Source organism: Oculina patagonica, chromosome 9 (assembly GCF_052425735.1).
Source record: "Oculina patagonica isolate OP01 chromosome 9, crgOcupat, whole genome shotgun sequence".
NCBI classification, from domain to species: domain Eukaryota; kingdom Metazoa; phylum Cnidaria; class Anthozoa; order Scleractinia; family Oculinidae; genus Oculina; species Oculina patagonica.
Window position 1 is genome coordinate 30,044,787 of NC_135766.1, and position 27,500 is coordinate 30,072,286.

At 39.3% G+C, this 27,500-nt stretch overlaps 1 protein-coding gene across 3 annotated transcripts in view; it reads left to right on the forward strand.

The window, feature by feature from the left end:
* The window catches only part of LOC144664765 (methyltransferase HEMK2-like), a 206,513-nt gene that overhangs the window by 69,223 nt on the left and 109,790 nt on the right, over positions 1–27,500 (forward strand). The window contains exon 3 of one of the 3 annotated variants that reach the window (XM_078525971.1): positions 8,368–8,380. The exons of the other annotated variants lie outside the window; for them this stretch is intronic. The gene's annotated coding sequence lies outside the window, so the exon portion shown is untranslated. Of the gene's footprint in view, positions 1–8,367; positions 8,381–27,500 lie in introns of those variants that run through there. 3 annotated transcript variants of the gene reach the window in all.

Here is a 27,500-nt window from a genome sequence, read left to right on the forward strand (position 1 = left end):
AACTTGCACGATCAAATTGAGTTGATTTTGCAAGTTGATTGATCTAACTGCCTATCAATATTGAAACATATAAGGCCTTAACACAAAATGTATCCGGTAGAAATGCCAATAACTGATCACTTTTTTGTTTAATCAGTCGAACTTTTCCAATACAAGTGACCTTTTTCGTTTACTGAAAAATGGCATCAACGTGTAGGTTTTTCACACACTAAAAGCAGGTGGAATAGACTAGAATTAAAAGCACAAATAAAAGCGAACGCGGAGTATAAATTACGCACGTTCATGTATTGATAATTTACATGCTAATTGATGTTGTTTTGCTTTTGCGTCATCGTTCTTTAATTCATGTCCAATGTTGCGAATCAACAGAAGTGCTTTGACTTCCTATAAACGGTTGAGTTTGGACAGACTTTGCAGTGTTGTTAAGTTGATTCATGCAAAGAACGTTTGTATGTTATTAGGAAAAAGGAAGATTAATTACTTTACTAGACCGCCCAACATCAGCAACTAAGGTAAGCGCGTTTTCATTTCACTCGATGAATGTTCTTTAAAAATATAATTTATAAACGATATGACACAGTGACAAGAAATCTTACTGTTGTATGTCTTAGAGTGGCACTTGTATTTGCGGGTACTTTGTGGGTTTAAATTGGTTTTCATTTTATATCATTTTAAAATTGTTATCTTAACGTTAAGTTGGAAACAGTTTTAACCTGAAAACCAGTTTAACCTTCAACAGGTATACTGCTTTGTAAAAAAATCTGAGACTCAAAGGGTTTTAACTTCGCATTGAATTTCAGTAAAGCGTCACGAATATATTCAAATACCGAGTTTATCTATGATGAGCTTATTCCCTTTAATAATAAACGGCACGCAACGCATACAGGAGAGATAAACGTTTCACAAGGAGGTCTTCAATAATTTTGAGAAAATTTTGTCAAAAAGTTCACGTACAGAAAAGTAGCTAACAACGTTGGTGTTGAATATTTGTTCAGCAAAAGTTACGTTATCTTATAGCGTGACAACCTTTATATTATATACGATACAAAGTCAAACGCTGATATAAATATTTCTTTTTAAAAAATCTAAAAGAACTCATCATATATGATTTTTAAAAATCTTTCGTTTATACTACGCGTTAGACCTAATAACTTCCGCAATGGATGGTCGAACTGAACATGACCAAGTACATGAATTGTTTGACCACAGTAATGATGCTGAAATGTTTTGCTCAAAAAGAATTCATCGTTTAAGATAAAATAGTAAAAACATTTTAATATTGCAAAAAAGTAAATATAAGTTTAGACCCGCGGAATAACTAAGGTGAAATCAGTCATGATTGAACATAATTAAAAAGCTTAAAATTCACGACCAGTAACAACTTTTCAGGCTCAAATATGTTTCAGTTTTGGTTAAAGACATAGCCAGTCAAAAACTGCGCGATAATAATCACTGGCGCTTTTATGAGACCGAGCAGTACTATAGCGATTTGAACCGCTAATTCTGTGGCTTTCAGTTTTTTTATCAGTCAGGGCAGCCTACGAGCAATCTACCACGTCTTTTCTTTACTGAAATACGCATATGTAAAATATGGCGCACGTGCGGAAAATAACGCTTGTCAATTATTAATTTTATGCCTCTTGATCCCGTCACGGTAATACAGTGGAAAAACAAGGTTCTTACTCGCGGGTTTTTAGGTTAGCCTAAACATGTTCTGACATAAATAGTAACTAACACAAATTTAAGTTATTTAGGTTCTTAATAGGTTCTTATTTTCTGAAGAAAACTTTACATTGTTGCTTTTAGAACTTTTAGTGATATTCGGCCTATTATTTGTATAAAATTTGCATACCACACAAATGTTAATGTGAAAATGAAGCACTAATCATTTAGAACATGACGTTGTGCTCATGTACAGTAAAGCCTTGCCCAAACTTATTTTCCCAAAAGTAAACATTTTTAATCATTTTTAGAAAATAAAAACCTGTTTTTAAATTTTACGCTAAATTGATTCTTATAAAAATGGGGACTAATTTGGAAATGTTAGCCTAACAAGTTCTTAAATAACAGGTTCTTACTCGCGGGTTTTTTACTGTATGTGTACATTGGATCTTTGCACATATACAAAAAGTGATCTGATGCAAAACACCTAGGGCTAAATTCGAATAAACACCTAGACTGAGGGCCTGTTTATATGGAGGAGAGTTGTCCCTGGTAGGAGGGCTACCCTCTCCCCCGAGGCTATCTTTTGCCGAGCGTTTATATGAAAAAGTTGTCCCTGTTTACCGAGCCAAAACTTGGCCCTCTCGGTTCAAAAGACTGGCGAGAGTTGTTTTGAAACATCTATTATGTCTGCCTTTTTTAAATAAGGAACGCTGAAACATCGACCACGACCTTTTTTTAGACAAATTTACCGCCGACTTCGATTTCAATGTATCTGCAATTTTGTTTTGGTCGACTGCAGCGTTTGCGCATGCTCTGTATGTGACAACTTGTCCCTGGTAGGCGAGGCGAAAATAACCAAACTGTTTATATGGAAAAAAGTCGGCTCGCTCCCCAGGGTCACCCTACCTTCAAAGCGAGTGACCCTCCACCCAGGGTCACCCTGCCCCCCAGCAAACTTTGCAATTTCTCATATAAACGGTTCGCAGCTATTTATAAAGAAACGTATGAAAAGCTCTCTCGCCCAGGGTGGCTCGGTATGGAGGGTAACCCTCCTACCAGGGACAACTCTCCTCCATATAAACAGGCCCTGACTCCATCCGTGCGAAACTCTTTGTTTGTAAGAACAATCAAACATTTTTATTCCTTGTGTATTGATCTATTGTTTTTACTAAGTATTAATACATTTTTTACCAACTTTAAGTCTGACTTGATAATGACGTTAGCTAAACGTCGAAATGTCGTCGTTTTCTAATAACTAAGGTTTTCTAAATATGTTTTTAAGAGACATTTTATCGCAGCTTTTTATTGTCAAATGTTTTAAAAGATCGCTTCTTATTCGAATTTTTATGTGACAAATATGTCTGTTGACAAGCTGACGTGTTTGCTTTTATGTAACAAATAAAAGTTGTCACAAAAGAAAATTAAAGTACAGACTACCTCGCCTCAGTTCTGTTCTTGTTCAAGATTTTTTTTATTACGTTTTGCCAAATACACACTATAAAATGTAATGTTTTCAATGAAATTACTTCTATGGATCTAAATAACAAAACCATAGCTTCATTACAACCAAATTTGCCTCCCGGGCGTTATAATTTAAAGTTACAAGCAAACTCAAACGAGATTAACGTAACCTTGAAAACTGTTCAGCCCAACAATATTTCAAAAACCCAAATCGCAATCTGCTTCAATCTTCGTCCCTTTTGGCCATCCGTACCTTCTTTTGTATTTGGTGTGTTATCAAAATGTTCCTTCACTGTTTTAAGCGGTTATTTTTATATTTCGCCGAATTTGATTGCCATTTCCCATGCCATTTTAAAAGGCCTTTAGAAATTTGGCTTAAATCCGTGACATAGTTCCTTTAAGAAGAAGAGAGCAGTTGAGCTACTGATCACCTAATTCAATAACCATAACTCGGCCCAGAACAAGAAAGAAAACCAGCAAGTTAACAAACAAAGGACTGAAGCAAAGTTAGCTGTTTAGATTATTTCTAACTCGTTTTTTAGATTGTAAATATGACTGGATTTATCAAAACCAAATTTTCACCGTTTTAAGCGCAAATCGCTGTAAATGCGTTTTTTTCTCTCCAAAGTAGACGATATAAAAACTAAAGTGAATGTCAGTCTTTTGTTCTCTCCTCCTATCTCTTATCTACCTTTCAGCGTTGTTGCTCATTTTTTTTCTTTCTGGGAATGTTTTTAGCCATATCGCAGTGTAATGTACGTGGTCAAAAACACTCAGGTCACTTTTCGTTGACCACGTTTTCATAAATCCAATTATAAATATAAGAATAAAACCATTTTCTTCCATATTAAATGCACCTATCAATGTTAAGCCGCAGGAGGGGGAGGCCGGACATAATCCGGGCATTTGAACTTAGCTGAGACTTTCTGTTCAAATGCCCAACCCCAGAGCATTTGTGGATGATTGGGACTCCGGTAACTCCCCCCCCCCCCCCTCCCTCCCTCCATTCCACGTGCTTTAGGACACTTCATTGCGTTTTTAGCGTGTAGTTTCCGGCTGTTCAAGTCGTTTTGATAGCTTACCAATAGTTACATTCACTAGGAATGAACGTTTATTCGTTTGTCTCACGATAGAATCGCTTTGAGATGTTGATCGCGACGTTTCGACTGCAATACTGCTAGTCTTCAACAGGCGATGAGGTCGATTGTTTACGTGTCGCTATTTATGCACGTTGGTTCGCTGTGATTGGTGCATTTCTATCCTCATTATTATTCCGACTAACAGATGATGTTCCGTCAGAGGTCTGCTTTGTGGTTGAACGAGTTTTGCTTTCTGATCGTAGGTATCCATGCTTCAGGAATTTCAACTGATTTCAGGAATTTGATGAAGACTAGTGGTATTGCAGTCGAAACGTCGCGATCAAAATCTTAAAGCGATTCTATCGTGAGACAAACGAATAAACGTTCCGCAATAGACATTCCTATCTTACACCACGATGAACAATATAGTTACATTCACTTTTTTCTTTATAGGAAGACACCAAATCATGTACACGAATGCGTTTGTCTTTGGTATCGTAATCGTCTTAGTTTCTTGCTTAACCGACGTTTCATGTCAAGGGCCTCACAGGTGCTCTAGCTCTGACGAATACAAAGACTATTGTCCTGGTCAATTTGGAGACATGAAGCCCATCTGCATAGACGGGTACTGCTACTGTACTGGAAAAGGCTACGATAACATTACTTGCTTGCGTGAGTTGTTTTATATTCTAAACAAGACGCAAAGCATATACAGCCATTTCGATTAACTTTTTTGGGTGATTGTGTTACTCCTACGTGTCAAGACCGAACAGTGGTCTGAGGGTATTTTTAGGGACAACTTTTCTCTGTCAGGCCATCCCAAAAAAATAATTCGTTGCCCATCGCCCGGCTCTTGTGAAGGTGGGTCGTTCGGTCGGCCAAAAAAAAATTAACACTTGAAGGGGTTAAAGAAGACCAGGCTGTTCGTTATATCCTTACCACGGCGATCAAATGTCTAAACAGCCTTAAAAAAACGTAGTATCGATGTTAATTAGACAAGTACATCACATCATACCAATTGTTGTTAATAAAACAACATCATGTGCTTGTGAATAAAAGTATTTGCTTCTTTGACTAGCGAATCTGGATGTTTTTTATTTTACTTTTCGAAAAAAATGGGTTGAAAATAATACCATGTTGGAGCCCAACTGCTTGGGCTCCAGCATGGCGCTCGGTAATCAATGAAAACATCTGGCATTGAATTCTGCTACAAAAAGTGGTCAGTTCACCATCATAAACGAGTAAAAATTCACATAAACACTTCACACAAAACCTCAACTGTTCAGATTGTTAAAAATCGCACGATGAGGCATTTTTTTTAAGGAAACGTGGCAGCCTTCTGTCGGCCATCTTTGATCTCGTGTGGCGTGAAACTCCGAAATTCATCAATGCTCTATCTTAAAGACGGCGAACGTTATCGAGCTAAAATCAGACAACAAGATATACAGTCGAAGCTCTCTAACGGACACTCTCGTTAGCGGACAGCCACTACGGCCGCGGTTGAACCCCGTTTTAGCTCCCATACAACTCTGTTACATTCTCGTGCGGACATTCCCGTAAGCGTCGCGGCCGACGAGTTAGACTTTCTTGTTTGAGCCCCGGCGGACACCCCAAGAATCACCCTCTGTATCTTTCACCAACACTTACATCGCCCGTCACAATGACAGATACAACATATCAGTCAGTGTTTGTTTTCGTCATCCGGACGAAACACCACTTCCACGGCAAGCCCTGTGCGGCCATCCCCCCCTAGTGGCCGCTTGAGAACCCGAGCGGCCGCCAGCGGCTTTCGCGTCCCGAGGGTGTCCGCTTAGAGAGCTTCGACTGTATAATAAGGACGTCTAATAGCCAGTGAAGGATAAAAATTCAGGGGTCTTGCGATTCTGGGTTTTAGAATTTCGATGACGTCACGGGAAAACCAAGAATAAGGATACAATAAGAGTTAGTTGTCAACACTGAACTTTCTCATTTATTTAGCTGATGCGTATGGTTGTAAAATTGTCGTGGACTCTAATACTTCCCTTGCTAAACCACGGCTAGCGCCATGGCAACATGACTCTTACCTGAAAACATATAGCTGCACTCCTGCTAACAGTTCAACACAGTACGAAGTTCACGCTATACTTGGTTTGGACCGATGGAAGGGAATGGAAATGAAAGGGAATGTCACTGTGAAAATTATCGGTCCAGCAAAGACAGACAGACCTATCATACTCCTGCTTGCAAGCTACGAAGCTGTTAACTGGATTCTAAAAATACCAGCTGACGTCATCATCAGTAAGGTCATCCTGGTAAGTCATTCGACAAAATCATTTCAGATTTGATTTGAGAGATGTATTACAGTCAACTCTCTCTTAACAGATTCCTCTATAAGACGTACACCTCCAAAACACGGACACCTGGTGATGGTCCCTGCCGCTTTTCAGTCATTTTACTGTAACAAACTCACAGACACCTCTCTAAGACGGACAACGGACACTTTAAAATAATTAACGGACACTTGAGAAGTGTTTTTTATTAGTGAAAATACTTCCAAACTTCGTATCGACCTAAAGCAAAGTTACATATACATAAGGACGTGATACAATTTGCATGTACGTACTGTTTTTTTTTTATTATAAAATGTCCGAGTAATTGCGCGCGCTGTGATTGGTACTTCATTATAGCTCCATAAAGCACGCTGCATACGTCACGCGCGTGCTTTATTGAGTTTTAATATACAATCTTCGTTCACTGTCCAAAATCCACGCGCGCAATTGGTTAAAATAGATCACGTGATTTTGCTTTACCTGTCGTCAGCAAACTCAGACAGTGCAGTATTGACAATAATGCACGAAAATCGTGCATTATTGAAGGTGTCTTCAGCTTCAAAGTGTAGAAGTGGAAGAAAAGTATATTCCTCAAATTATCAACGATCCAATACCAAACAAAATCGAAGAGGATAACAACTTGAAGCGCTTTCATGTTCAAAGGTAAACTGCAGCTCAATAAATACATTTTTGTGTGCGATTGACTTGCTTGTAGTTGCTTGATTGTGAAAGCCATCGACTTGCATTGAACAAGCTTCTCGCTGACTGTATTTATGAACGACCACAGCTGATGAACGATTTTATGAACCATTTTAAGTTTTATTTCTGTACGGCTAATTTGTGATTTTTATATTATTGATGTAATCCTGTGTAATTATGTACTACTACACTTCTTATTTTTAAACATTAAGTTTGTTGTTTGAAGTTCGTTAAGTCGATGATCGCTTGCAGTTCGATGCAGTGTACTCAGATTGTATATTAAAAGGGTTAGAGTCTGTTCGTTCGTGTTTTGTTGACAAATACACGCACTTGGTGGCCTTACAATGAACTCAAAATTTTCAATACTGCACTCGGCTACGCCTCGTGCAGTATTGAAACATTGCGATTACGTTAATTCATGCATAGTGTATGTGTGAACAAAACACTCAAAGATGTCTCTAACCCATAAATAATCCCCTTCTTTGCACCTTCTTGGACCTTTCATAAAAGACCTAAAAAACTTTCTTGGCCTCTTTGTTATATAAGCACTTGCGAGTTTTGATGTTTACTCGAGAAGTGCGGGTTAACATAACCAGTTCGGTCTAAGAAATTTAACCTCGGGTTAGCTCTAACTCAGATTAATTCAACCTTCTTTTGAACAAGCGGGCCCTAGGCGCTAGCTAATTACAGCATTTACGATAAGACAAAGAGTGTACGGTAAGAGTTTTGTTATTTCCATAGGTTGCTGTTGAATTCGAAAGAAGTTCCGTAGGTGGAGATGTAAAGCAAGTGCTGGAAGTTGAAAGAAAGTACGCTAAGGTCTTCTACTGGGTTATTTCCTTTATAGAACACGATGACCTATATTATAGTTATGATACAGTGGGGATTTTGAAGTAAGTTAACAGCTGAATGTATTTGAGTCTGCTCACCTTAAACATATAATCTCTACAATGAGTATATACCTGATTGAAGAAACGTTGACCCGTAAAAAGCTCAAACTACGAACGATAAGACCGAATGGGATTATGGGTAGACAGCATTGGTAAGCTTAGTGGTATTCCATTTATTTATAATCAAGGTAATATTTTCAATTTTTCTATAAAAGCATGATTTATGCAACCTGTCGTATGGTTATGTTCATTCTGTCACAGAAGACGATTACTTTTTCCGATTTCCCAGTAAACATTTGGGTCGCATCGTTTATCGTTTAGGCTTTTCACGGGTCAACGTTTCTTCAATCAGGTGAATACGCAGGAGGCGGAGAATTAAACAAATCACACAAGTTATGCGAAAAGCATGACCAGAAGGCACGCAATTTTATCACACAAGATTTGTTCCTAAAACCCCATCTTAATGAAAACATCATATGGGACAATGATTATCAACATGACTCAACGATGGTTCGTATAGTGTGATCGTCAGGGTAAGAGTAGTTCTCAAAAGAAATATATACATTACATTAACTACAAAAAAGGTTATTTCTGTTTATTATTGAATGTATGAAAATAAGTTACCTGCTTTTAACATACAGTGGAATTTCGACTTCTAAAAACACTAGTGACTCACACAAACAGTCTTGTCTTCACCTTGGATTTGCTTCGCCCAGTCAAACTTTACAACCAATTTTCGTTTTTCTTGGTTGTAAACTTGATGCACTACACGAATAGGAGTACATAGTAAAAACATTCAACTTTCTCTAAAACGGGCACCGTCGGGACTGGCTGCAAATGTCCGTTTTATGGAGAGTTTAGTTACAGTAAAATGATCGTAAAACGACAGGGAAGGGACCAACACCAGGTGTTCGTCTGAAAGAGGCGTCCGTCTTTTAGAGGTGTCTGTTAAGAGAGAGTTGACTGTATAAGCAACTTAGTAGAATAAAGTGCGGTCGTGGACTGCTAGAGTGCCTTTTAATAATAAATTTTCTTTATTTTCCAGGCTAATATGCTCACGATTTGGTGTAGTGACGTCATTTACAGGCACTTTCTATGCACATGAATGGACACTAGCGTTAAACAATGTAACTCCACCAACTGGTACGAACGGTCGCAAGGGTAAAGTAAATTGTAACATTTAGAATGCACGTTTCTTACTGTTTACTTATTAAAGTTTTTTACCGTCAAGTCTCTTTAAAACGGTCACCTTCGGGACCGACTCCAACTGTCCGCCTGAGAGAGGTGTCCATCTTACAGGGAGTTTAGTTACAGTAACTGAAAAACGGCAAGGACAGGACGAACACCAGATGTTCGTCTTATAGAGAGAGTTGACTGTATAGCTAAAGTGATCACATTTAAAGCTATGTAGTTGAACTGGCAGCTGCTTCGACAATAGGAAGAAGAAACATTTTCATCAAGAAACCCAAAAGTGTGACCACTTTCAGCTTAACTTACATGTTTTCATGCAGGTTTAATATAATGCCGGCTTCTCGATTGGAAAATGAAGACACGAAAGAACATGAATGAAATAAAAGTGGTCATTGTATTGGGCCACTTTTTGTAAATGACCACTTTTTTCTTTGTTCGTCATAACCTAAAACTCATGACACATTAGCCGAAGAGATGTGCTATGAACAATTCAATACCCCTACCTACTAAATACAGGAATTATTTCCATTGCTTTGTTTTTTTGTTGCTCTCAACTATGTAGTATGTAGTCTGCAGTGCTGGCTTAGGTTTTTTCGGCATCGCATGTATTTCCATAAGATAAAGAAAATAGCGGGGGGTTGAGGCGAGAAAAAAGGGCTATAGGAGTATGAGTAAAGCTGAAAACCGACCTCTCTCACCTGGCAAAATGGTGACAAAACACTCGAGCGATGGAAACCACCAAAGCCGACTGTACTACTGCCTTTTACATGAAAGTATGCTAAACGTTTTTTTGTCGTTACGTTAACGCTTAGGGTATATTGGTTTTGAAGGGTTTTTGTCCCCGATGGTAGGCTGCACACGTTCATTTTCTTTGCCCTAATTATGTCACTTAGCATTTTATGATGAGATAGTATTCTCCTCCCCCCGATCATCATCATCATCATCATCATCATCATCATCATCATCATCATCATCATCATCATCATCATTCATCAATGATGATTGTTCAAACAGGTTCAAGGCATAAAAGCCTCAGCACAGGCACCCAAACGAGGTGTTGCTGCAACGATTGCCCTGGCAATGACAAAATGAAGGCTGTCTGCAAAGATGGATACTGCGTCTGTACTGGCAAAGACTACGATTATGAAACCTGCTTGCGTAAGTTGCTAGTTCGTATATTTAAACATAAAACGTGTAAAGATAAGTCTTATGTGGGTTGATTTGGCTGTTGCTTCCTCCTTCTACACAGTAAATGAAGCGCCACGTTGTAAAAATGCAAAGGCAAATTTTTCATTATTATTCGCGGAGCTCCAGCGCGCGAAGCGCGCCAGCGGAGCACCATAGGTAAGGAAATTTGGTGAACCCATGGGTCAAATCCATGAAGTCGAAAAATGTTGGTGATCGAGTAAGCGTACGCCCCCCCGTACAGACTGTCGGGGAGGGGGAGGGGAGTCACAAGTCAACCCGAGCGGGGGGAGGAGAATACTATCTTATCATACCCCTACGAACGTTAACGTCTACTTGTATGTTTGATATTGGACATCCATGTTAACGTCAATTGACAGCTGTCAAAACAAAGAATCCGCTGACCAGTAACACATGATCATATCAATGATCACATGATCGCAAAAAATGACGTCACTTCCGGTTTTCGCCGCCTCGAACTTTTTAAGAATTTGACTTGAAAGTGGGCAAGAATTTTGTAGAAAATTGTTAAAGAAATAGCATGGTGAAAAAAAATTTCAAGCTTAGTGAAGATCAATTATCAAATTTTTAATGCATAAGCAGCGTATAAACTTTAACTTTCCAGGGTCGGCGTTAAGTTTTGGCTTAAAAGCGAAAATGATCGCAAATTTAAGAGGTTTGTATGGAGCAGTTTTGGTGGGAACTGCGCACGCGCGCCGCGTTAGACCGCTGTGTGGGTGTACCCCTCATCGAGGTCATGTGTTTTTTGAAGCTGACCGCTGATCAAGTTACTTTTATCTATTGTATTGGGGGTTCAATTCTTACGTTTTGTTTAGGGTAATGATAGGAATTTGTTAACGCAATTTCTGCGATTGAAGTTGTAGTATACGTAATAACTTCAATAACAGTTTTCAATGAGAGTATTTTCAAAAAAATTTAAGAACCAAAAAATAAATGTGGAGCTCCGCTTTTACGCTATTATCATTATCATTATCAGAAATAAAATAATTAAACTTATAGCCACCGTAGCTGGCGATCTCGCTGGCGCGAGAATCAGATTTCATGATGGAAAGCCGCGAGAGTCTGGGGAACATCTGCGGGACCGCCTTCATGAAGGCCCACGAAAGCGAGTGGCATACGTACTGCAAGCGGATACCAACCCCCATTGCCTCCGTTATCGTGAAATTTTATTTTTTATTTCACTGATAAATTTTTCGTTTCTTAGTTGATGCGCACGGATGTAAAATCGTTGTCAATGATGATGAAGCCCTCGCCATACCACAGTACAAAAACCAGCGGCAGACGACATACAGTTGTACTCCTAAAAACGGTTCTACAGAATACGAAATCCACGTACTATCTGTGTACTGGGCTATAGAAGGTGAAAGGCAGACTCTAGGGGAAGGTTTAGGTGACGCTAGAGTCAATATCGTAAGTCACGGAAAGTCAGACAGACCTATCATACTTGTACTTGCAAGCTATCAAGCTGTTCACTGGATTCTCAATTTAACAACTAACGTTACCATCACTGAAATCATTATGGTAAGTACACAGTGAAAATGAACGAAAAAGCGTTACAACTCTACGTACTTAAATGTAGGGCTTTCCATAAGTTGCTAGGCAATTTTTTGGCAACTTTTTATATTTTCAGCAACTTTTTCGAAGGTTGTCCAATATACACGACCTGATTAAAGCGTGTTCGGGTTCGCACGTCTTTTGAACGAAAAATATAGGATATGCATTTTCGAAAGCGTGTTCGCGTTCGCACGTTTTTAGAACGAAAATTATGTGTATTTGTTTACCGTGTGTTTAGTGTTAAGCGTGTTTCGGCCATCACACTTTTAGAACGAGGAATATACATTGTGTTTACTGTGTCGAAGGATATGCATTTTCTAAAGCGTGTTCGGGTTCATACGTTTTTAGAACGAAAAATATGTGTATTTGTTTACCGTGTGTTGAGTGTTTAGCATGTTTCGGCCATCGCACTTTTACAACGAGGAATATACATTGCGTTCACGGCTGTGTTTACCGTGTTGTGTCTAGCGAGTTTCGCTAGCGCACTTTTTATAGAATAAACAATACATATCTGCCTTGTTTCAACAAAAGGTGGCCGGCCGGCTGGCAGAAAGGCTTGAAATTCACCAACATCCACCCTCCTTCCCTCTGAGGTCCCCTGGCTAGACCAAGAGGCTAGGTGGAGTGCCTAGTCAAGCCCGGCGACAGCCAAGCTGCCACGGGGCTGCAGCTAGCTGACAAAGACAGGACAATCCTCATGAAAATACCATGATACTGCTGTGACAGGCAAAGTCTGTTGAAAATGACACAAAAAACTTGACTATGACCACCGCCATAGCAAGCCAGCAATTCAAGGTCTGACCCTGGGCTCCCTAGGGCTGCTAGCTCTACCCCTCAGCTACCCGCCACGACCTTCCATGACGTTGCCCCCCCCCCCCCCCCTCAATTTCGGCCTTCAAGCGCGGTTGGCGGAGTCCACCTTTTGCCAAATCAGTGTAGATATACAGATTGCGTTTAGCGGGCCATCACACGATTTTAGAACGAGGAATATACATTGGCATTAGCGACTTTCGCGTCCAGATTTTTTTTTCGGGTTCGCACGTAACGAAAATATGTGTATTTGTTTACCACGTGTTTTCTTCCACACTTTTAGAACGAGAAATATACCATTGCGTTTATAAGTGTGTTTTGACCGTCACACGCTTTTAGCTTTTAGAACGAGGAATGTATACATTGTGTTTACCGTGTTGGGGCCGTAACGCTTATAGAACGAGAAATATACATTGTGCTTGGTGTGTTTTGATTATTACGCTTTATCACTAATGTTATGCAGTTCACAAACTGCACGAGTCGTAAACTATTGTTTCACGACTCGTACGATTCGTACGACTGATACCACACACTAAGTCACACTAATCATATGCAGTTCACCAACTGTACGACTCGCAAACTATTGTTTCTCGACTCGTTCGATTCGTACCACTGTACTGGAAGGACACATTAGGTCTCACTAATTATATGCACTTCACCAACTGTACGACTAGTAAATTATTGTTTCACGACTCGTACGAACCGTAAGACTCGTACGATTAGCATTTCTACGCTGATGAAAAGACAGAAGTCTCGATACGTCCGAGAAACTTTGTATTTCAGCGCATTAACAATATTCTAGTTTATTTTAGTCATTTTTAACCCTAGCGCGCAAGTCCCAAGCAAGTGACGCAACACTCCTTGCTTCTGATTGGCTCGCTCTAAGCATGCGCATGCAAGTTATCCTGCACTCTCTCTTCTCTCGCCTGGGTCTAACCCTTATAAAGGGCGCACGGAAGAGAGAGTTCAGGGACTGGGTTAGAGGCTGAGAGACTGTCCGAAAGCTTCGACAGTGAATTTTTTGAAAAATATTTTTTAGCAAAGTACTAAAGAAATAAAAAACGCAGCCGATTGCATTTTCAAGAACACGAGAGAAATGCATAAAGAAGCACGAGGCGCAGATTCATATGTAACTCAAGTTCTTATATAACTCAACAATGTACGAGGAGCATTTTTTATTGCTTTTATAAAATGTTAAAGAAATTTCGCGCGCTCAAACTCGTGACGTAAGCCGCGTGCAATATATATTATTAAGGAGTGGGTTTGGTTTGTTTTATACACCTTATTCGATGGTTTGATATATAATACGCGCGGATATTTTGCGAGTTGCATCGTATTTTTCCGAGCTCCATAGGGGGTCTAGGAAAAATACGAGAAATGAGCAAAATGTCCGCTCGTATTATATGTTAAACCATCGAATAAGGGATTTATTATTCCACTATTTTTTCCACTAAGTTTGGGACCGTATTCCGTAGTTTGTCCGTCCGTATTTTTGCCCTGTTCTACTGTGTAATAACGTGGCATATTTTGCGTGTTCGTTTGCCCTAATATGGTAAAATGACGCAATAGTGGAATAATACTGCATTAACAATTATTTATCAATTATTCCACTCGCGCTTGTTGGATATGAGATGGTAGATAGCCAACGAGGCGCTGGCTATAACTATCTCATATCCAACAAGCGCGAGTGAAATTATTATTTTTAAAAAAAACGCAAAAAATTGCAATATTTAGCTCATATACCATAAACTGCAAACAAATCAAAACTCAAGAATTGCAATACAGTCAACTCTCTCTAAAACGGACACCTTCGGGACCGACTCTAGCCTGCGTTGCAGCCGGACGTGTCATAAAATCCTGGATGTAGTCCGGCGGTTTGGACTGTCTGCGACGCAGGCTTGACCGACTGCAGCAGTCCATTTTAGAGAGGTGTCCGTCTTATAGCTCAATCCTCCGCAGAGGCTCCTTTAGTGAGGGAAGGCGAAAAACACGAAAAATGAAAAATAGGGGGAGCGCAGGGGACGACGGGAAAGGCGCAGCCCCAGGCTCCGCGCGCTAACTTTTCACCTCTCCCCATCCAGGTTTTTCCGACCCGTACGAAAAAATAAGAGGCCTCTGCGGAGGAGAGAGGTCTTATAGGGAGTTTAGTTACAGTAAAATGACTGAAAAACGGCAAGGACAGGACCAACACCAGATGTCCGTCTTAAAGAGGTGTCCGTCTTATAGAGGTGTCCGTCTTATAGAGGTGTCCGTCTTATGGAAGTGTCCGTTAAGAGAGAGTTGACTGTGTACCATGGCTACGTGTTAATAAAACTTGATAAAGCACGCGCGTGATGTTAGCCGCGTGCTTTATTTAAGCATTAATGATGCCGAAATGTCTTATTGTAACCGATTAACAAGACAGAGTTTTAATTTCCTGTCCTTTCTTTATGACTTCTAATAGTACACTCTTTTTTTTATAAGAATACAGTTTTTCCGACCCAGGCTGAATATTCTTATTTTTCTGCCGATTTTAGGCTAAAAATATTCTTATGAACATTCTTAGAAAATACCGTTTGACATTTCCGTTTTAGCAAGTATTGGATGATCAATTACAAGCGTTTGGTGTATCGTGTTACATTGTGCACCTGTTCCATCGCCTTTCGTTGCAGCCAGCAGGATCAAGATGTCGCGTCAGATAACACTTGGCCGTTTGGCTTTTTAACAAAGCATTCCTCACATAGATACAATGATGCAATGAAGGAAATGAAAACACCTGATTTTGTTTCAACTAAAAATATATTTAATTGTATTGTATTTACAAATTTTCAACTCAAAATGATATTCTTTTCAAAATCTCAGCCTCTGGTTTATTCTTGAGATATTCTTAAAAAATCATAAATTTCAGCCTCGATATTCTTATAAACTAGATTCTTATAAAAAAAAGAGTGTAGTACATTTTGAAACTATAAAAAAAGTTACTTGACGTTTTGATGACTCATGTCATCATTATCAAAAGTGAAATGTGAAAAAATTTAACATAAAGATATATTTAACAATTATTCACAGGGGAGTCGACTTTTTTGAACTTGTGAACCATCTTGTTTTGTGTAGAGAATCCTATTTAATATTTTGTACTGAAATTCGCGTAGTTTTGTACTCAAGGTTACTTGGAATGGTAAAAGGAATATGTCTTTCCAGTTTAATTGAAAAGACCAAACATGATTCAGTTTTGAAGATGAAGTATTCAACATGACACGAGCATGGGACAAAGAAAATTCTGAGTCTCCGACGGGAATCGAACCCATGGCCTCCCAGATACCGGTTGGGCGCTCTAACCAACTGAGCTACGAGAGACTCGTTGTGAGCTGGGCCATTTTACTAGGTTGATCTAGGTTGATAAGTGACACGCGTCCTGCATACTGCTAGGATCAGTTTTCTTTTGACCGGAGCTGCTCATTTCAAAAGGATTCGCACAATTGTTCAAAGTCACCAACGATTAAACAAAGATACCAGCATCTTTCTTTTCCGTGCGTAGTGTTTGTTTTGTCCCGTTTTATTGCTTAAACTTTGGATTTACTCAAAGAAATAAAGTGGTTTACAAGTTTGCAAGCCAGCACTTGTGTCTGTTTTTTTGCGTTTTCTACTCTAATTTTGCAATTCTTGATATTCACCTCTGAAAATTATACTATAAAACAATTTATTTATGAGTATTGTTGAATAATTATTCAACAATAATCACTGAGCCTGAGGCGAATAATTGTTAAATAGAAGTGTAAAAAAGAAAGAGACTAAGACCCAAAAACGAAGACCACAGTCAAAATTGTTTGAAAACACTTTAAGCTCGGACATGATTCTCTTTGTTCGGCATTAAGAAGAATGGTAAAGCTCTCACGGAGGTCGGAAGGTCTTTCTGCCAGCTTATGGAAAGGCGCTCACAAATGAAATATTTTTAAAATTATTTGTTCAGTATGCGAGCGTACAGAAATTAATCGCTGTGTTTCAAAGAAATTGGTAGTTTTTCAGGCAGCGTTTCTGAGGCACTATTGCTTTACAAAATTTCATCCCTAAGGCCCAGTCGAACTTCACATGATATGAACCTAATGCAAATTAGGAAAAGCTATTGTTTTGGTCATTTGCATTAGCTTCATGTGAAGTTTGACGTTTGGCCCGGGCCTAACAAAACCAAGAAATAATCCTTATTTCCTATTTTCGTTTTAATATGGAAAATATCTTATTCTGCTTGTAGCCCAAACCTCTCAGAGGTTTAAACCTTTATGATAGTACTGTCAGTGTGGCTGGCCATGCCGGGAAAGTTTATGCACGTCCATTGTGCTGCGGTTGGGGAATTGGAAGAGATACCCAGTTTGGAGATACAGAAAGGCTTTTAAAGTAAGTAAACAGAAAAGGTTTTGTTTTCATATACTTCAAATCTAAATAAAAAATGTGATATCTTTACTCATTTTCACTTTCATATATAGAGGATAATACATGATTGAGCGGAGATATGATATTTATCTTCGAGTGTTCAAATCAGTTACTCGTGAGATATCGATTTGAACACGAGAAGATAGATGGCATATTTTGAAGCAACAATGTATTATTTTGTTTTTAAGGCTACGTTTACACGGACACGGTTTCATTTGTAACCGCATCGAAAGCGATGCGGTTACGCCTTTCGTTTACACGGCACCGATCGAGACCACTACTGTAACCGGGTCGTTTTGAAAACGCTGTCAAAAGTGGAGCGTTTTCGTACGGCGCACGCGCCCGCGAACCATGCCGCCAGCCGTGATGACCATGAAAACTCAAAACGACAGTGTTCCTTCTTCTTCCTTCTTTCTTTCATGGGTATGGTGCTCTGCTCTGCGGCCCTTCGGGCCGCTGGCGAGCTCCGCTATAAATTTAGATTAGAGCGCTTCTCACTTGAGTGTCGAAAGTAATCCGCGTTTGCATTGATTTTGAATTACTACGCTTAGAGATTGGTCGATATCTCCCGCACCACTTTCTCAGCCAATCAGAAGTACAACAACAACAACAAGCTTTATTTGCATGACTGTAAATTTGTTACAATATTGCAAAAGCGTAAACTTATTTAGTAATAATAATAGTAAAAATAATAAAATAATAACATAGTAAAAAAAACAAAAAAAACAAAAACAAAAACAAAAATGATTACATATAAAATTAATTACATTGATAGTATTTTGTTACGTAAATCAAAACAAGATGATATAAATTTAATCAATTGCATGGTCACAAAATGATCGGAAGAATTCATTAATTCTAAAATCAAGTCAGGCACTGGTAGTCGGCTGACATTTAAGATGATAGGCTGTATTGTCTTGTAAAAGTTATCTCTTATTGTTGTATATTTGGAACAGTAAAAGAGAAAATAAATTTCATCTTCGGTTTTATTACAATCACAGACCGGGCAGAGCCTATTATGTCTGGGCGTATTGTACAGTCAACTCTCTTTTAACGGACACCTCTATAAGACCGACACCTCCATAACACGGACACCCTCTTAGACGGATACCTCTCTAAAACGGACAACGGACAGTTTGAAACCGTAATAGTGAATAATACTTCAAAACTTCGTATCGACATAAAGCAAAGTTAGTCAGCGACTCGCGCAAGGATACCAAATTTACTCACCAAGAACAATCCGTTATAACGGATTACTTCCCTGCTTTAGTGTACGGGAATCAAAGATGTCGTTTGCTACTTACAGTATTACAGTTTATAGAAGCTCTCTACTTCTGCTTCAACAAGCGAATACGGTCTTTTTATTTTTTTAGTCTTGTTACAAAGTGTACAGTTAAGTTTTTAAACTAGAAGCCGTTAACGTTTGCTTGAACAAGCGAGTGATTCATATAGACATGTTATAGTTTGCAACAGGGTGTTATTTCGAAAATGTGTGTTAAATTTTTTTTATAACAACATAGCTAGATGTTAGATGTTATAACAATATTTTCATCCATCAGCGAGAACCTCCTGAGATGTCTGTTATTATTAAAAATACAAGAGAAAAAGCGTTTTGAGCGAGGGTCTTCGTTTTGTAGTTTCACCCGGACTATTCTACAAAACGAAGACCCCGTCGGTTTCGGGTCTTTTGGCGTCTGAAAAAGCGTTTTGAGCGAGGGTCTTCGTTTCGTAGGTTCACACGGCCTATTCTACATGTACAAAACGAAGACCCCGTCGGTTTCGCGTCTTTTGGCGTCTGAAAAAGCGTTGTGAGCGAGGGTCTTCGTATTGTAGTTTCACCCGGCCTATCAGTCTACAAAACGAAGACCCCGTCGGTTTCGCGTCTTTTGGCGTCTGAAAAAGCGTTTTAAGCGAGGGTCTTCGTTTTGTAGTTTCACCCGGACTATCCTACAAAACAAAGACCCCCCCGTTTTTGCGTGTGATAGCGTCGGAAAAAGCACTTTATCCAAGTTTTAACTGTCTGAAGTTTAAGAGGCCTTAAATTAATTAAGTCTTCGGTCTTCGGTCTTCGGTCTTCGGTCTTCGTTTTGTAGACACCCGTTTGCAACATGTATGTACTGCTCACTTTTCAGAAGCATTCTATTGATTGCAATGAACAAAAAGGCAATTTTCTAATATTATTTTTGCCCCAGTAAGTAGGTTTTGCTTAAGTAATTGACTTCAAACAGACTTCAAACAGACGCGTATTCATTGTGCATAGCCATTCAGCTTATTTCAGAATGACTAGTGTCACGTTACTTCGACTCTCTATAAGGAAGACACCCCTCTAAGACGGAGAGTTGAGGCGGGTCCCGACGGTATCCGTCTTAGAGAGAGTTAACACCCCTCTAAGACGGACAGTTGAGGCGGGTCCCGACGGTATCTGTCTTAGAGAGAGTTAACACCCTTCTAAGACGGACAGTTGAGGTGGGTCCCGACCGTGTCCGTCTTAGAGAGAATTGACTGTTAAACCAAAACCAATTGTGACTTGCTATCGCGCACGTTTTCCCGCTTCATGCCGTCTACATGTATTTGCTTCGAGTTTTGATTGGTTCACTGGATTGTCCGACTAGGGTTTTTGTTTTACGACGACACTCAGCTTACACTGTGTTGTTTTTCTTTAATTCGTAGAAACACAGTTAGAGAAGTTAGAGAAGTGTACAAAGAGTTTCCAGGTGTGGTTACATCATTTACAGGCACTTACAGAGCAAATGAATGGTCATTGGATGTGCATGTTCGTGATTATCCTCCAAAGAACAAGAACAAGCAGAGTTTCTCGCCGCCGACGGTTAACAAGACTACTGTAGCGAGGATAGTGAGCTTTATAATAATAACAATAATGATAATAAATAATCCATAAGTCTCGTAACCGCTATCAAGTGCGCCCTTTTAAGAAAGAAAAACGAATATGCTACAGAAAAAAAATAAGAAGCAATAAATTCGAAAAGGAAAAAAGGGGATTGAAAAACAGCTTAGAAAAGTCAGATAGAAAAGCCTTCATATTGAGATAACTATCAATGTTGAGCATGTCATTCGAGAGCCGATTTTCGCCTGAATTAATTTTCGCGATTGCAAGAAAAAAATAGAGAAAAATTGTATTAAATTTCGCGATTTTGTCAGTGTTTTATGGATCAGCATGCAGTCGTCAAAGACTAAAAAAAAACTGGAAATAAACAATATATATATATATAGATAGTTGCAGTTCCAAATATTAAATTTTTTTTTGTTTTAATATATGGTATTAATTTTCGCGTGTTTAAATTTCAGCAATGCTTGTCCGCGCGTACTAAATTTCGAGGTTATTTTGAAATCGCGAAAGTGGCAAAAATTAGTAAGAATAAGGTAATTGATCTGCGTACTCAATTGTTTTATTCAATGTTGCCGCGTTGTGAATTATTCTATTTTCTTATTGGGATTACAGAACATGGAACGCTTACATTTTACATTTAGATATCATCATTTATATTTATAATAATCAGAGGCAGCGGAGCGTTTTGGAACGGTTGGGGGACCCTGGGGGCTAAGACTGTCCCAAAAATACTCGGCAGGTTTTCATTTTTAGAGCAACGTTGTTCCGTTCTAGCAACTTTTTGTTTTCTGAGCAGTTTCCAGATCGAAGATTTCCAAAGATTCTCCAATTGTTGGTCGAAGACCATACGAACGTTTCCGATCATTTTTGAACTTTTCCGAAGATAAACGAAGTTTCTCGAAGACGTCCAAGAAGCTTCGGAGATGTTTGAACTCACTCAGAAGACGGAATATGTTGACAAACCAATTTTACGCCATGCTCGCAATATTTTCAAAACTTGGGGGGGCTGATCCCCCCAAATTTTCGTTTTGGGGGGCTACAGCTCTCCTGCTCCCCCCCTCTGCTCCGCCGTCTATGAATAATGGAAACTGAACTGTGAACTCAAACCAAAACTGCACGCCATGTGACACGAAGTTCAATTATTACTTTGTTACATCCATTTTAAAATCGCACAAATCAGCCTCCCAAAGGCAGGATTTAAGTCTGTACCAATATTTATTGATCCAGCAAATAAAAAAGATGCATGCAAAATAAAAGACACAAATTGAGTAGCTTTACGAAACACAAGTCGAATATACGTGAATTTCCTGAAGCCACAAATTATGATTTAGAAATGTGTTGTTCTTTATTTGTTCATAACTTTAACTGGGAGTCCCCGATTTTTCCGATTATTTAGCTAAGCTAGCTTAAGGCAGTATCAAGCTTCCCAATAATGATTGCAATCTTCACATTATTTTAGGCCCAGTGCTCTTGCAACAGCTGACGCAAACACACAGGTGTATTATTTTAAAGATTTTTAAAACTTAGTAAATTATGAAGTCTTACTTTGATTATCGAAAAAACTACTTGGTTTTACACTAGAGCTCGTAAGTATAATCTAAGTGCACTTGGAACCAACTTTGAGTGTGAAGAGGTAAAATGTACTTACTTGAACTTTACTTGGTGACCATGGGAACTTTCCTACTTCAAAGAAGCCGAAGTACGCCGCCAAGTATGGTCTACACCACACTTGAGAACGCACTTGACCAATAGGAAATGGAAGCCAAATGAAAGCGGCGTGCAGCTGTTACGATTCTGAAGATATTTGACAGCTTGTACCTCAAGTAATATACTTTGTCATCGAGTGTGTAGCCAGATTTTGTAAAATGCGACTCCAGATTTTAAATTGCACTCGAGTCAAGTGTTTACTTGAAAACTAACTTAGCTTCTAGTGCGAAACCAAGTACTGTCTTCGTTGGATAAAAATATATGCGTTTTCCTAAAAGACGAGGTCCTCTTATAACGCTTGTATCTCTTTATCGTTTATATCGATTCCCTCGAAATTAAAAGACTTCTATAATTTAAATATTACTTATTTAGAAACTTAAAATAGGAGTCGGTCAACGCTTTCCTGCCGAAAACTAGTTTTAAATAAGGGAGCCTCCGCTTCAATAAATAGACGCCAGCCACCTTAAGACTTCTGGACGGAGTCTCCCCGCATAAAAAGACTATTAGCGTTTGTTAAGTTATCAATTATCCCAGAAGAAAGACAGAAATTCGAGATCAATGCATGTTGCATGATAGTTGCCCAAACGGCAAAGCAGCTGAACACAATGTATTAAACTGTAATTTATTTAGGCTACAAAATTTAAATAAGTTTGATTACATTATTTTACAATTAGACATAACGTTATTTTGACGAGTATTTTGTTTAACTGTACTTACTAAAAAGAACACAAATACACTTCATGTTATGACTTTCACGCTAAAAATAACAATAATGAATTTGCAAAAGAAAAACTCCGTCTGTTTAATAAAAGTTGCCTGGGGGCCTGCACTCCCTTTGCAGTCTGGACCCTCAGTTTAGACTCTCAGATACTGTAGAAAGAAAGGAAGGGCGTCTATGCGTTTATTTCGCTCAATGTACCAACATTTAAGAGCCTGAAAAAGCTTGAAAGTATGGCGAACATTGTTCAAGGAAAGACAGTCAGGGCAAAAAGTGCTAGTTTTGGAGTTTTGGCAATTCTTCGTTGAAGCACTCGAGAAGTCTGTAATTCTGGCAACGTGATGCTTTCTCTCCTTTGCAGACAATTCAGGGAGTAGGATTCCATTAGTTTACAGGCAAATCTCCTGAATGTACTAGAGTGAGATTTCTCGTATGGGGCGAGTTTCTGTGAAGGAGAAAAACGCAGAGAAAGTAAAATTTTGTTAAGGTGAAGTTCGTGGGTAGGGGGGGGGGGAGTGAATAGCGAGTAACTTTAATAAATCCTACCCGGTCCCCTAAACTGCCAAACAGCGGGTATTACAACGGGACGCAGCTACCTAAACGGATCTGGGAAGTCTCCCCTGTGACGAGTACATATAAGACGCGAAAAGGTTGCGTGTGAAATCCAAGACACTCTGCAATAATAAGAAAGCCTGGATTCGACACTTTTATACGATGTAAAAATCTCGAATCCGACAAGATTTTACAATTAATCATTCGCTCAAGATCAAAAGACATCAAACGTCACTCAGCATGCTCAGGAATTCAAACGCAATTTTGAAGCTTGATAGCAAGATTTCAAAGGTTCAAAACAAATATTGCCGTTTTTATGAATTGTAAAAACTGGATTTTTGAATCATGGTTCTTTCACGCTTTGAACTCGAGTTCATACAAAGCAAGAAAGGAGCAAGTAAGAGAATTCCTCCTCATGCCAGTGTTTTACTACCGTGGGTTTACAAAGGGTTTTTTGCGGCGACAATAGCGGCGAACCCGCGATCGTCGAGAGAGTGGCGCCGCAAAAAAAACCCTCTGGCACCCAGGGTAGTGTATTACACGGACGAAAAAAAAAACACAACTGAAGACGAAAAAATCGGCGTGAAAATTCTTAGAACCCAAATGCAAAGTGGTGCGCATTCAAAGGCCTGGTTCACTGACACACTAACGGCAAGGTCACGCAAATGCAAACAAGCAGCTATTTCAAAAAGAACTAGTCTTTCGTTTCCAGATTGCGGAAAGGGTGAGAACAGCGTAATGTTTAAGGAGAGGTGGGTTCGAGGTTTATTATAATTATGAGGTCCAAGTGTATGTTGAATTTGCTGAATTTATGCGCGAGTGAGGGATGAAAAGAACTTCATATTCAGTAGTAAGTTCCCAGTAGGCGCATAAGGCCGTCACGCTTTCTGTCCAACACTGCCTGTTCTGTGCCACTGCTTTGGCTACCTCCCAGCTTGCCCACCCTGCCTTGTTTCTATCCTTTTCCACTGTCCTTCTCCAAGTTGTCCTTGGCCTCCCTCTTGCTCTTCGTCCTTCTGGTGTCCATCCCAATGCTGTGAAGCAGTCATTTGCACCTTCTCTCCTGAGTATGTGTCCCAGCCAGTTCCACCTTCGTCGTCGTACCTCGCAGCTTATGGCGTTGACCTCTGCCATTTCAACCACTCTCTTGTTTTTAATTCTTTGCTGCCATCTAATTCTCAGTATCCGTCTTAGGCATTGGCATTGGAAACTGTCAGTTTTCGTTCATCAGCTTTAGTGATCTTCCATGTTTCACAGCCATATAGCAGGACCGGTCGAACTAAAGTCTTGAATAGGCGTATCTTGGTTCTCCTTCCTATTCCTCTGGCTGCCCATACCATCCCTAGTGTCTGAAATGCACCATGTGCCTTCTGCAGTCGGTTCGTAATATATTTACTGCCTCCTCCTTCTTTGTTTACCGTAGCATCTAGGTATACAAACTCCTCAACGTTTTCTTCATCCTCACCATTAACCACAACGCCCTCTGTGCTACGAGCAAACTCAGTCCTCAGTGTCTTCACTTTCTTGCATTAAGTTTGAGGCCTACTCTGGCTGCTCCCTCTGCCAATCTCCCAGTCTTTTCTTGCATATCGCTAATCTTGGATTACAGTAGTGCAATATCATCTGCAAAGTCAAGGTCCTCCAGAACCGTTGTGAAATTCCACCGTATTCCTCTTCTCCTGTCTTTCTCCTGACCTTTCTCATGGTCCAATCTAAGGCCAGTAAGAATAAGAATCCTGACATCACACACCCCTGCTTTACTCCAGACTTGATCTTAAACCATTCTGATGTCCCACTTCCATCAACAACTGCACACTCGAAGCCCTGGTATATGCCTGCGATCACTCTCACCAGCTTCCATGGTATTCTATAGCTTTTCATGATGTTCCATAGGCTTTCTCTGTGTACCGAATCCAAGGCTTTTTCAAAATCCACAAAGTGCACGTACAGACCCGTCCTCCACTCATTTGCCTGCTCCAAGATGTTTCTGAGTATAAAGATCTGTTCAGTTGTACTTCTCTTTGATCTAAACCCAGCCTGCTCCTTTCGAAGCTTCTTGTCTACACCTCTCTAGATCCTCTCTAGCAGCATCCTACAGAATATCTTACTAATGACGGGTAGTAAAGTCACTCCTCTCCAGTTGTTACAATCCCGCAAATTACCTTTCTTAAATATCTTAACAACCAGTCCCTTCTTCCAGATTTCCGGCCACCTCTCGGTCTCCCAAAGCCGGTTATAGCATCTCGTCAACCTATGTGCAGTGTCTTCCATGTCCGCTCTCAATAACTTTGGGCCCAATTCATCTACTCCCTGGCTTTGTCCCATTTAGTGCGTCCATAACCTCTTGTAATCGCCAACTTCCTAAATCTATCTCCCTGATCTCTTCCTGTTCTTCTATCTATTCATGACCTCCCGATAATTTTCTTTGCAGCATCCCTACACGTTGCCAATATCAGATCGTGCTCTTTCTCCGGATCTTCTATATCTCCTAGGGCTCCAAACCTGTTCCTCACCTCGATGTTATATCTCCTACGGATCTCTTCACTTTGCAGCTTGCATGAATCAAACCTTTCCCAATTTTGCGTGTATTCGCGCGGTTTGTGACGTCGAAGATGCCGTGAATTTTCTTATACAAATAGAATAGGATAATCTCCCAGATTTATACATTACTCTGTTACATGAAGTGAAATTAACTTTGTACCTCACCTGCATATACTGTATGCCCTTTTCTTCAATCAGCTTGCCCGTTTACGGGGCACGCTAGCTTTTCCGTGCGAGCAAACACGAGATACTCCAAGTCATCACGTTTTTGTTTGCGCTTACAAACACTTTGATTGGTGGAAATTTTCTTCCGTTTCAAATTATAGGCAGAATGTTTACTTTACAATAAACGCTAAAAGAGCTTACTCTAATTTTTTTCTAATACATCGCTTTAATCAAACTTAAAACCATTGCAGTCGTCAGATATTTGTATTTGTAAGGAAGCTCAATATTTTTTTTTGGTTATGCTGAGGATTATCTTTCCGATATTTGAAGAACATGCTTTTACGAAATTAATTGCCTTCGGTCACACTTATTTACTTTGTGGATGTGAGCGTTCTCCTGATTGGATAGTAGCCTCCACTGTGTAAATAGTTCACATCGAATCCAAAATAATACCTTATCGTTTCTGAGGAAACGAAAGAAAAAGTTCAAATAAAAGTGGACATGGAGTATAAAATACGCACGTCCATCAAACAGGAAATTTGCACTGTTAATTTATGATAATTGATGTTGTTTCACTTTTGCGTCATTGTTCTTTTAATACGCAGCCAATTAGATGTCATGTCCAATGTTGCGAATCAACAGAAGTGTTTTGACTTCCTATGAACTGTTGAGTTTGGTCAGACTTTACAGTGTTATTAAGTTGATTCTTGCAAAGAACGTTTGTATGGTATTAGGAAAAAGGAAGATTAATTATTTTATTAGACCGCCGAACATTAGCAACTAAGGTAAGCGCGTTTTCATTTCACTTGATGAATGGTCTTAATAATATAATTTATAAACGAAATGACACACAGTAACAAGAAATCCTACTGTTGTATGTCTAACAGCGACACTTGTATACGCGGGTACTTTGTAGTTAAAATTGGTTTTCAGGTTATATCTGTTTCCAGCCTAGGCTAATCAGTTGCAGCCTGAATCAATGATTTAAACTCTTTTTAAGTCATTTTAAAAGTGTTATCTTCAGATTAAAGCAGATTCACGTAGGCTGGAAACAGTTTTAACCTTCAACAGTTATACTGCTTTGTAAGGTGTTCCAATTTCGCATTTAACTGAGTTTCAGCAAAGCGTCACGAATATATTCAAATACCGAGTTTAACGACACGCCGCGTTAAGCAACACGCAGGAAATGCAGAAGCGATGACGTTTCACAAGGAGGTTTTAAATAATTTTGAGAAAATTTTGTCAAAAAGTTCACGTATAGAAAAGTAGCTAACAACGTTGGTGTTGAATATTTGTTCAGCAAAAGTTGCGTTACCCTTTAGCGTGACACCCGATATATTATATACGATACAAAGTCAAAGGCTTTTTTGAATTTATTTACACTTTACCAAATCCCAGGAATAGTCTGCTTTAAATTCTACGCAGCGATTTCTTGGCGATGACGTCGTCGCTAAAAAACATCTTCTTCCTGAAATTTATAACTTCTGCAATCGGGTGGTCGAACTGATCATGATCAAGAACATGTACTGTTTGACCACAGTGACGATGTTGAAATATTTTGCTCAAAAAGAATACATCGGTCAATATTATGTAGTAAAAACATTTTGAAATTGCAAAAAGGAAATATAAATTTGAACATTCTCTCGGAGATCGCAACATTAGATCCACTAAATAAGTGAAATCAGTCATTATTTAACA